Source organism: Phymastichus coffea, unplaced genomic scaffold (genome assembly GCF_024137745.1).
Source record: "Phymastichus coffea isolate CEN01 unplaced genomic scaffold, Cenicafe_Pcof_1.1 PCOF00240, whole genome shotgun sequence".
NCBI classification, from domain to species: domain Eukaryota; kingdom Metazoa; phylum Arthropoda; class Insecta; order Hymenoptera; family Eulophidae; genus Phymastichus; species Phymastichus coffea.
The window spans coordinates 65,287-77,204 of record NW_026707051.1 but is presented as its reverse complement, the minus strand read 5'-3'; the positions used below and the strand labels follow the sequence as shown (position 1 = coordinate 77,204).

General features: G+C 49.2%; 1 protein-coding gene across 5 annotated transcripts in view; it reads left to right on the top strand.

Annotated features, from left to right (window-relative positions):
* The first annotated feature begins 866 nt into the window (after positions 1-866).
* The window catches only part of LOC131674415 (melatonin receptor type 1A-like), a 58,219-nt gene continuing 47,167 nt past the window's right edge, over positions 867-11,918 (top strand). The window contains exons 1-2 of one of the 5 annotated variants that reach the window (XM_058953079.1): positions 867-966; positions 3,764-4,089. The gene's annotated coding sequence lies outside the window, so the exon portion shown is untranslated. Of the gene's footprint in view, positions 967-1,230; positions 1,420-1,777; positions 2,274-3,763; positions 4,090-8,062; positions 8,201-11,918 lie in introns of those variants that run through there. The other 4 variants (XM_058953082.1, XM_058953083.1, XM_058953081.1 and 1 more) reach the window with 4 other exon arrangements.

Sequence of the window (11,918 nt, the reverse complement as noted above, 5' to 3'; positions counted from 1 at the left end):
TCCCCCGTGGGGGGTTCGCTTCGTCATGCCGTACGCGTGCTCCGAGAGCTTGCGGGCAGGTAGCTCGTGAGCTGCCAGGCTTATTATGCTGGCCAATAAAAACAGCTCGGACATGATCAAAAAAGATTTTTCGGCTATAGGCTGCTGGCGGGATTTTTCGTTTTGGCTTTGGCCACGTCGAGGAAGAAAAACACGCAAACAAGAAAATATTTGAGTGTCCTATCGCCGAGACAGCCAGGAATATCTCGATATTATCATTGCCGCGGTAGAGCTTTCGTATTCTGAATATTTGTGGCTCGCCTTACGGTATTTTTCAGACAGCGTTTCGCCGGTGTTATCCGTCTCAATTATCAGTCTTTTGTACCCAAACGAAAGTCATACGACTATAATTTTCGTTATTATAATTAAAAAAAAACGCAATCACGATACTTGCAAAATTATATTCCAAAGAAAACCTTTACCCATTGTTATTTATTTGAGTCCAGCACGAAGAATAAAAAAAAACGTAGCCCGTAGATTATAAGGCTCGAACGGTTTTCAGTGTTTGGCAAAAGAGATATACAAAGTGAGAGTGCGCGTGCGTGGTACAGCTCCACCTCTCTTTCTCTCTCGCTCTCTCTCCCTCTCTCTCTCTTTCTCTCTCTCTGTCGCTCCATCGACACAGCTGTGCGAGCTGGCAGCGGTCGGCAGCTCTCTGCTGCTCAGTGAACCGGTGTAAGAGCGCCGCGGCGCGTGTATATCCGAAGCCTTTATTCAAGTTCGTACCTCTCTCCCACACTCCGCGTCGAAATAAATAAATATATATATATATATATATATATATATATATATATTATACACATATATATACACGTATATATACACCAGCCACTCGTATATACATACGTGTTGTTCAGTGTACGAAGCGCGAGCGAGCAAGAGAGTAGCTTGCGATCAGCTGGTGTTACCTGGCATACGCTCGCACACGTACGTATACATTGCTCATCTCACTCTCGCAGTGACACTGCGCGCTTATACGTGTATGTGTTCTATGTCGTCGGGCGCTCTGCATGGGGAAGAGTCTATATGCATGATGCAGAGAGGTCGAGTCTAAATGTTTGTTGTCCAGCTGCCGCCGTCGCCGCCGCCACTGCTGCTGCTGCTGCTGCTGTTGCTGCTGCTGCTGCTGCTGCTGCTGCTGCTGCTGCTGCTGCTGCTGCTGCTGTTGCTGCCGACGGAAAGCAAAACGAACGCAGCTCACTCTTCGTATCGATGCGTTGTGTACGCTTACTCAATGCGCGATTGTGATATTCCGGCGATTGGCCTCTTCACGAAAGCTATCTTGTTTGGGAGCTCTAGCCGCGGGACGAGCGAGCTCCGGCGGTGTATCCCGAATACTCAGGAAAACGACCTCGCGGATCTCACTCGTGCTTTCTTAATGTACGCTTGCTCTATGTTTTTTTAACTCTCTAGCCTTCCTTGTTTTCGCGCGTTACGTATACTTTTGCCTTTTCGTCGGACACGCAGCGAAGATCCGACAGCCTCTTCGTGTACATATCCTGGAGGGTTATCCTCGATGTGGATCATCCGGTGCGTTCGCAATAAGAGATTGTCGGGATCGACTCTCTTGGCCCTCGAGCTGCATCTCGAACGACTTTTGCTCGGCTAGATTAATGCGCGCAGAGATGGATCGAAAAACGAGAATAACGAAAGCTGTCTGCTTGTCACGCATGACGCGCAGACGTATCTATCGGAATGAGATTTGTGTGCTCAGTAAGACAAGCGTCAGTGGCGAGCGTGGATTGTGTTTCATCGAGGGAAGGAAGCGAAGCTCACACCGCCGATGGTGCCTTCGGACTGTCCGCGCCGACGATAAACGCTCGCACGTCTCACGCCGCAGACGGCACAACAGCGTGGCCAGACAAAGGCGCAGCTCGTAGGAACGAGGTCGAATCGGCAGTACGGCAGTGGCAGCGGTTGGTCCTTTGATTCATTCACGGGGTTATACAGGGAGGTTGCGCCTCGGCGCGTGCGTATTTATACGCCGCTGGCGAGCAGCTTCCGTGCAGATCGATCCACGGAATTCCCAGTCACAGCCAGCCACGCTACGTGGTCGACGGCGTTTGAGGTTAGTCTTGTGCCTCCTCGCCTCGTCGTCGGCGATCGCCGCGAGCGAGCGACGCCCGGCCACTCGTCCCGGTGAGCTTTCCCAGCGGCCAACTCCACGCGGACGCCGTGGCGCGCGCGTTGTCGGCCGAACGCGCGCCCGTCGCGGGAACACGCGCGCACGATAGGTACAACAGGTGATAATCGGGCTGCGCGTCGCCGACTAGGTTTCGAGTCGGCGATGCCGTGTCGAGGTGCAATAGCGCGCGAGGGAGCTCGCGACGAGTGCGTTTCGGGGGGAAGCTCGACGGCGAAATACCGCCATTGCTGCACGCTGGTAACCTAACCTATCCCTGTGCATTGAGCTTTTCTCCTGCAACTCTCTGTCTCTCTCTCTCTCTCTCTTTCTCTCTCTCTCTCTCTCTCTCTCGCTCTCTTTCTCTCTCCCCTCTCCCTCTGTCTCAATGGCTCTTGCTACGCGCAATCCGAATTAGTCCGCTAGCAAGTTCTCGTTCGAACGCGCCGAGTGGGATCTCCGAGGACACTCGGTGACACGCAGGGAACGCGAAGAGGACGCCTCGAGTCTGAGAGACAAGCGGCGCGTATACTTGCGCCACGCTCGAGATGATCTCTCGGCGAATCTGGAAACGAGCTTCTCAAAGGCTCTCCCCGATAGCGCGGCACATACCGGGAGTACTCGCCCCGGGGAATGCGGACGAGGAAGCGGGCGAAACGCGCGCTCGCACTGCCAGGACGTCGGGCGGCTTGCCGCGCAGGAAACGCTCGCGGCCGGGAAAACAATCTGGCGCCGAGGACGTCCGCGCGAACGGAAAACCCCAGGGGCGATGAAAAGGCCGGGGCGCAACGTCCGGCTTCCTTTACTGCAGGGGACGTCTACGGTCGATCGTCCTTTTCCTGTCGCGCATGCACAAAAGATAAGAGAGAGAGAAAGCGAGCGAGGCTCGCTCGGATGACTGATAGCGATCTGTTGAGACGTCGCGCGACTGCGATCTTGACTTGCCTTTCGCGAAAGATCCAGAGCCAGCTGATATGACGATTGCGATTGGCCCTTCTCGCCCTCAATTCCGTTTTATTGTCAATGTCACTTATTTTCTCCCCCGTACCGTGTTTCGTGCTTCCGATGCTTGCATGTTTCAGTGGCGTTTGGCATGGCTTTCGTACATTTCTGTTGCTTATTTGTGACTTGACAACTACATTATTCATCCGAGAATAACATCGTGCGCGTGTATTTTTAAATCGATGAGTCTGCAATTGGGTGGGTTGAACATTCTGCGCAAGCTCGTTTATTTACAATTATTATACTTTCTGCGATACACAGACGTGAGCCCGCTTAATTAATAGCATAATATTTGCGCCTGGCTCGTTGACAGATCTAGTTACGTGCGGTAAAGTACCACCGCCCACTCGATCACCTTTCGCGCGCTATCGCTGCGAATGAACAAACATAAAGAACATTAGCAAGCACACGGCACAGGCTGTGCGTGCAGTCCATATGAACGTACGAGCGCGTGCATTTGCAATTACGCTTGCTGGCTATGAAATTGCGCAGTCAACCTTCGCGAATGCTCGGTCATTTGCAACGAGCGTGCAGAAGGTCTACCGTCAAAAAAGTCAAATCAAAGTTCTCTCACCGATCTCCCTGTTCCCTATACGAAAGGTCTCTACCGGCTGCTGCGGCGCACATACGGGGATTGATGCTGGCGGCGGCGGCGGCAGTGGTGTCAGTCCAACCGCGCGGCGCAGAAGATGATCACCACCAACGCAATCGGCAGCGGCTGGAAGTACCCGTAGCAGCGTTTGCCTACTGCCACCACCGCGGACCCACATCGCTCAGCGTCGACGCGACCGTTATGGCGTAACTGCTCAGCGCTGCGCATAATCTGTTCTCCCTCTCTCGCGTTGCTGTCCTAGCCCGTCACACGCACGCCGCAAAACACGCCTGGACTTCTCGCCCAGCTGCCTCTGCTGCTGCTCGTCGAATCGGTAAGTTCTTTATTCGCGTGCGCTCTTCGTTAGGGCGCTTGCGATAAAGTTTTCTAGCTGGCTCGAATGGCAACTTGACTTTATATTCTTTTCCCCTTCGATTGCCGTCGACGTTATCGGCGTTATGCCGACACGCGGATCAATGTTTCGAGAAATGCCGAAGATTGACGCAAACGAGCGTGAAACGGGAGAGGACGAACCGCGCGCGCGAGAGGTGCAACGTAGCTGACTCTCTGGGCAATATTTCATTGGGGACGCGCCTGTGTACGACGGATATTGTTTGTTCTTTCGTCCCGAACGAACACTGCCAATTCGCCCGTGGAGCGAGACATACGTGAAGCGGCGCTGCCGGTGGGGCCGGTGTTACGCTTGAGAAACGAGAATAAGACAAATAAATCAACGGGAACTCGTTCTACCGGCGGCGCTAACGAAGGAACGAGTACGAGCCTTCCTCGCCTATCTCGTAAACGCAAGCTCACCCGTCGTCACCCAACGACGAAAACAAACGCCCGTTAAGCGATGCCCTTATCGTCCGCATACCTGCGCGAGTACCAGCGCGCACAGCTTGCCGACACTGTATGAAATATCGCGTGCACGCTGCATCTGCCGCGCAAAAAACTGTCACGCATCCACATCCTAGAAGTTATTTTTCATTCATTAGCGGCGCGTACCGTCTTTGCCGCTGTTGACGGCGGTTTCCTTTTTCTCTTGTTCACCGAAGAGGCCTGCAATTAGCAAACTAGTACTGGTTGCTTTTTTTTCTTTTTTTCCTTTCCGAGCTGGCTTAGTCGATATCTTACATCACTACTGGTATTTTTATCGAAAGTTTTCCGAAGAGGAAATCCAAAAGAATTCGGCATCAATATGACAAGGCACCCCGCTGATACAAAAGAAATCACGTAAGCTCCATTCAATCGACAGCTATTTCGTCCGTGTCTGATAAATAAGTCAGTTACGATCGCTTTGTGATGAGTCATTAGAAAAACATATAGTCATCGCAAAATCCACCAACAGCTTTACGAAATAGCTTTCATAGCTCATGGAACGTTCGATATTCTTTAAAAGGCTGCGTAAAACTGTCAGTTCTAATTTCAGAAGGTCGACCTGCGTTAAGGTCCCATTCAAAAGTCAAAAGACAAAGAAGGTTATTTACGATTGAAAAACAAAGAAAAGCAAGAAATCAGAGTAAAGTCTGTTTAATCGTAAAACGTGAGCGTCTCCTCCGGAAGCCTCTCATTTACGTAAAGGCGCATAAGAAGGGGTAGGGCGTTTGATATCTCTTCTGCCTGCTGCTATATACGCCTGGGTGAGCGTCTCACTACTGCTGCCGTTGACAGGTGCAAAACCTCCAAGGCATTACGTTGTTGTGCGCCGAGGTGTGCATCCATTTCTTCCCTCCCCCTTCTGTCTCTGCGCCGCCACGCATTTTCCGGACCCCGTCATTTCCTGCATTGCTCTTTTTTTATGAGCCAGAAGGAGGGAGAGTGTGCGTGTTTTTCCTCGGGTATATTTAAAGTACTATGCGAATGCGCTTCGAGAATTGTTGGGAATTTTTTCTCTAGTACATATATTTCTTTTTTATTAAACTCTATAATTACATTGAGTTATTAAAAAAGTACTGTTATATCATATCTTGAGTGGTTAATTTGTTGATTGTGCTATTTTATTTTTAATCATTATTTATAATGTAAATAAATATTATAGTGACATTTGTAGCTCTAGAAAATATCAAATATAACTAAGAATTTTTAATTTAAAACAATTTCATAATTTATACAATAATAATTTACTTCTAATTTACTATTATAAAAATTAATATAATGAATTTCTTTCCCGGTATTTTAATATCGCTTATTATTTATTATCACTGCACAATTTTTTGTTAATTCTATAGATAGAATATTGAATTTTTCTTTATAGTTTTCCATTTTCTTATAAAGCTGCTCTCACTCTTCTTATAGATGTGTCTTTATTTTAACCTTACACGTTCTTCCACGTAAATCTTACCGAGAATTACCGAAAATATCTTCAGAGCATACTATATCTACTTATAGTCACAGCGTTCCTAAGTATATTTAAGAAAAAACGGAAATAAACCCTGTTTGTAGATTAAAATATTAGTGACGCAGTTTGAAAGTGCCATTAACGACATGTTTACGATTACCACAACAATTAGCTTCATTATGAATAAATTGAGAAGACGAAAAAAAATATTGTTGTAAGAGAAGAAATAATTCTGAAAATGAAGAATTAAAAGAGAAATGCACAATAGCCAGGATGATTATATTTATTAGAGTAAATCAAACGGAAATAGACACATTTCCACTGAAAAAGACTCGAATACATAAGATTCAGTGTTCCTCGATAAAAAAATAGAAAGCCAGTAATCTAAAAGTAGGCACTATTCGGTCTTTTTCCCGCTGAGAGCCAATTCGATGAATGGGATATAGCGGAGCTGGTCGTCGCGCGCGCTAGCTGAAATTTTGATTATTGCATCGCTTTGCCATCCGCGCTCGTGCTACTTTTTCCAATTCCATTTCTTCCCTCTCGTCCCGAAAGCTTTTCTAAGTCTTCTCCTCTGCAGCAGCACCTTCTCGTGCGTGAGTGCGTGCGTTTTCGGTACGTGCTTTCGCGCGGAAACAAACTTGAATATTTATGGGTGCAGCGAGAACTAAAAATAGAAGATTTTTCGATCATGCGTGCAGACTGTGATGCCTTGTTTCCAGTCTTGCTCCACTTCCTTCTCGCCGCCTTGCTCGGCTATCCCGCGTGGGTTGATATTGCAATGAGCTCGCTCCCTTTTACGAGCGCGAGCCTTCCATATTTCGAATGGAACTGCATGGAGATGCGATAGGCAACGAATATCCTCTGTCGAATTCCAGTGGGTGCGGGTTTTCACGACGGGACTCTCGAGCGCTTCGGCGTTCAGTTGAGAAATTTCACGAGTTGCGCGAAAAACAACTCCGGTCAAGCTTACAGATAGCCGGCGGCGTCGGCGACTTTGGGAAACGCTCGAGATGCGCGGAGGTTATAAATCAAGCTGTCGGCCGAGGATCGATTCTAAGCGCAAACTGATCGGGGGTGTTGCACGCGGGCGATATATCCTCGATTTCGCTGCGCAACAGCGGCCCGCCGTGGCGCCCGACACCGGCAAATAATCGATACGCGCTCGCGAAGAAAGACAAACAAACAGAGCGGAGAAGGGTCGAGCCGCGCGATGCTTGTTGATAATGTGTTTCGGGAACGGCGACGGGCGACGGGCGACGGGCGACGGGTGACGCGACATCGCGTAAGTCGCAGCACAGCCGGCTAATTATTCGGCTCTAGCGCGACCTCGGGTCAAAGCTGCTCGACGGCGACACTCGGCCGACCGATCGTCGTCGATGTCGGCGCGGGCGAGCTGCCAATCGAGAGCGACGAAGCCGTCGAAAAATACAAGCGCCGACGCGCGCGGCTATACCATGGCCGTAACGCGCATCCATCTCAATTGCATACGTCGGAGTGGCATGCGCGTTATGTAAGCGGCCGTAGTGTGCAACTATGCATCGATCAGCGCGCGCGCGAAATAGAAATTCCATACCCGTGAGCGCTTATCGCCCTCTGCAAAGTGCCCCGCGCGGATTAAGTATGCATGAGCGCTTGTACGGGAAATTACAGTGCGCGAATCGAGAGGGAAAGGGAAATGTGTATTTTCTCTCTTTATCTTTTTTTAATATTCATCCGGAGTCTCTTATGACGGACGATCGAGTGCGTGACTATGCTTTGAATTAGCCGTGAACGAAATGATTAATTTTTACGCCGTGTGCTGGGCAATTGCCGTAGGTCGAGCTGATGAGTTCAGAGAGTTGTCAGGGGTTCGGTCAATGCTGATGTCTTTCTCAATAATAAAGATAGGCCGCTGACCATGAGAGTTTCGATGATGTGTTTCCCCGAAGGAGCGAGACTAGTGAATTGCCGTAAGAATGAACGGTGTCGAACAAATGCCGACTCATCGTCGGCGCGGTAACTGTTGTTTCGACAACTACATTAAGAGCTCATTGCGTTAGTTACTTGACATCAACTTGATGACTAGCGATCTACCAATTGTTCATATACCGGAAGCAATTTACAGGTAAGTGAATTATTTGCGAAAGTCGTTTGTAATGAGAAATAAATTGTCAATTTGGAAAAGTGCTAAAAACACATATCGCGATCGAATATTCGCACTCGCACACGCACGCGCGCGCATACCAATATACCCGTACTGTCGGATCCTCGTATAACCGGCGCCCGGCAGCGTATTATTTTTCTTCCGAAAATAGTCAACAACGAACTCTCTTGAAAGCTCAGGCTATCCCGCGTATATATATGTATGCGCGCGCGCGTGTGTATAGAGCGTATGCGAAAGCGCGGATGGCATATTGATTGCGAGCGTTTGTGCCCGCGTTCTTCCACTCGAGCCGCCCCCGATTATTACCGATTGCCTTCGCCGTGCCGGGCGAAAGCTATGCTCCCCCTTCGACTTTTCCTCTTTCGAAATCTGCCCTTTTCATATTTCGGAATCTGATATTTTCCACGATGAGAAAGGCCGAGCGCGAGCTACGGTCTGCAAACGCTTTACACTCGGCTATTATTTCTTGTCGGCTTTTCCGCGCAGGCTGAAACTTCGATAACTCGAAAACGAATAGGCGCTCTGTGATGAACATTTTCAAGTTTGAAAGTGCTCGAGTTTGAGGCAACTTTGCCGTGGCAACGAATGCAAATCTCGAATGAAATTCGGCAAGATTAAGTAGTACAGAAGTTCCAGGCTATCATCTTTCGTTTGCCACGCCACCTCGGCTCGCGGAGAGCTTGCGCAATTACAAGCAAACTCAAGAGACGTCACGCGTCGTTGCTCTTATTTCGTGATCGTGCATCGCCGCAACCGGTTCAGCGGTAAAGGACGAAAAAAACGTTGTTGAATAGCCGCGGCTCTGCGTTAGCCACCACTGCGTGCAAATGTAGCGAAAGATAGCCGAGAGTTTCTTGCTCGCAATAATTCACGAGTCGGCGAGAGGAAAATTTTCGCTCGTCGAAAATCGGAATTCGCTATATAGGGAGAGAGAAAGGGGAGGGCAGTCAATTTAGCTTTGTATGTTTATTTATTCATGGTCACTAGGTGGGCTCGCGAAATTTAGCGGCATCGGACCGCGAAATGACGGCGCGCGCGCGCGGCCGGGCTTTAAAAGCCAATTGAATTAGCCGCGCTGTAAAAGTCGCTCGATCATAAGCGCAGCTCGCCTGCGCGCGCCCTGATAAAGCTAGCGCTTTTTCGCTCGGCAAGCCGGGCGTGATAATTTCCGTTCGCGCGCTGATTCGTCCGGACTCGTGTTTCGGCCCGAGCGGAGAGTCATGGCTTGGGAATTACATACTCGGCGGGCACGTGAGTTAGAAATCCGGTAGTATAGGATTATCGATTCGGCAGCTCGCTCGCCCAGCCGCGGCGGTGTTCCGCGGGAGGGAGAGACGCGTCAGGCCGCGAGCGCCCCTCGACGAGGCCAGAGGAAGTAGCGAGTAACCGCGCACACCGCTTCGGAACAATTCCCCGAGCATCAATTCCAAGTTTAACGAAAATTAGAGCGCGCCTCTCGGCCCGCGCTCCCTTGACAAAGCGAAGCGAAGAAGGAAGCGCACTCCTCGCCAGCGAAATGACGCGAAGCACGGCCAGAGAGGCGAGCTCGACAGCCACTACAGCAGCGAGAGGGCGTCGATGCGATGTACGTCGCGCCACTCGGGCTATATTGCATTCCATCGGGACTCGTGTCCCGGCGAGTCGACTCGCGCGCCGCGGAGGCTTTCGCGATTGTCGCAATTGCGCGATCGCGCGATCCGCTGTACGCCACGGTCTCGTTTGAGTCGCGCGACCGTGAGGCGAGCTCGAGTCAAGCACCGGGATAAGGCGTAATTCGTCGGGCGTGCAAGCCGATACGTCGTGGAGATTATCTTCTCGCGCGGAGGGCAGCTCCGTGGTGAAGCCCCGTGCGCGCGAGCGACGACAAGTTGATGAACGTATCATCAACGGGTGCAAGCGAGCGTGAGCGATCTCTCGCGCAACGGAACCAACTTAAGCCGTACAACGGCAGGTTGTCGACCTGCGGCGCGCGTCTCTCTGTCGGTCGCGCCGAAACAGAGGCCTTACGCGCATATATTTTAGACGCAAGTTGATTCGCCGCAGCGAGAAGCCAAAGTTTACGCATGAAGGCTGCTCGAGTAATTCGAGATGTATTCGGAATCGCGAGTTTTGGAGCAGGCAACGATCTGCGGGAGCTTGAAAGTCATCGGATGATTCGCGGACGAATTATCGACGTTGACGACGAAGAGGCAAACGGTAGCGAATCCCAAGCGCGTTATCTCTCTCTCTCTCTCTCTCTCTCTCTCGGCACTGCACGCGTCAATGAAATTTACGTAACGCGTGCGGCGCGCTTTGCCGGCAAAACTTTGTCATCGCTGTTCAGTATTCCACGTGAATTCTTGGCAAGCCGAAGATTAAAGGTAACTGCAACTTACTCTTTTTCTTTCATTTTGCGAATGATCGCTGACAGAGATTCGCTTCTCTGCGTTCGCCTCGATGATCTTTTTCCTCTCTCTTTCTTGGACGGAGTTTCTTTTTGAAAAGTTTGCCGAGCTGTTTGAACGGCTGCGAGTCTTTCTGAGAGAGGCGGGGGAAGCCGTGTAAAGTTGGGAAGAAAGAATTGTTTCTTTTTTTTACTTTTAGAGACGAGTCTTCAAAGTTAAAGCTGAACGGTCGATAACTAAAATACGAATCGCCGACGCATGGAATAAAACTTGGAATTATATGGTAAATACTTGCAAGATAGTTGGTTAAATACACCAAAGGAAAACAATGAATTCTCATCTCGACCGACAATGCTAAACCTTGAGGCTGTGTACTCTGACTTTTTCCTGTCCTGTTTTCGATCATATACAACTGTAAATGAATGCAAGCAGTAAAGACTGAAAATACGACCCTACCAGCTCTCTGGCAGATGTCTTCTTCTCTCGGAACTCAGATACTGTTCTAAGAAACACTCGAGTTTGAATACAAAATATCCATAAATTTAGAAAATATTCGTATAATATGATTTTATCTATGATTTAAAATTTCCAACATAAAGTATAATATAGCATTAGAATTTCGTTGAAGATGTTTATGGATTCATTGACATTTTAAACTCTGGAATTCGATCTCTAACGTCGAAACGTGATTAAAATATTTAAAATATAAAATACAAACTGGTGTAATTCATGAAAGATCTGTCGTAGCGCACTTATTTGATTTGCCCCGAGCAAATATAAAACATGGGATGCGGATAATTATTTGCTCGATCAGCGTCACTCAACTCGTAATATAACAAAGTGAAGAATAATTGGAGCGTTTATTGAGTCGCGGACAAGAGTAGAACGTACGGCTGCCTTAATGAAGCGCTTGATTCAATTTGATGTATTTATAGTTGAAAGAAATTCGTGCGCACAAAGCTGGGTTCGTTCGGTTGGTCGCGAACGAGACGCACGTAAAGCAAGGTGAAATCGCTGATTAGTCGTTGTATAAACTACCGCGTTTGACTCGGCGAAAAAAAAATGGAAGCAAAATAAGCGCGCTCACCCGAGTGAGAAAACAAAGCGACTGCCGAAACGACGCCAAACGAAAAACCACCTGTAGAACAAGCGTGGCAGCTCGAAATGGAAGCTATTACGGCGTTATCAAGTTATCGCGAGAGCCGTTCGATAGGCGACGAGTAAGGAGTCGCGGTCGACGACGATTGGACCGACTCGCGAGATATCGATTCCCTCGCGACTCGAGGCCCATTCAC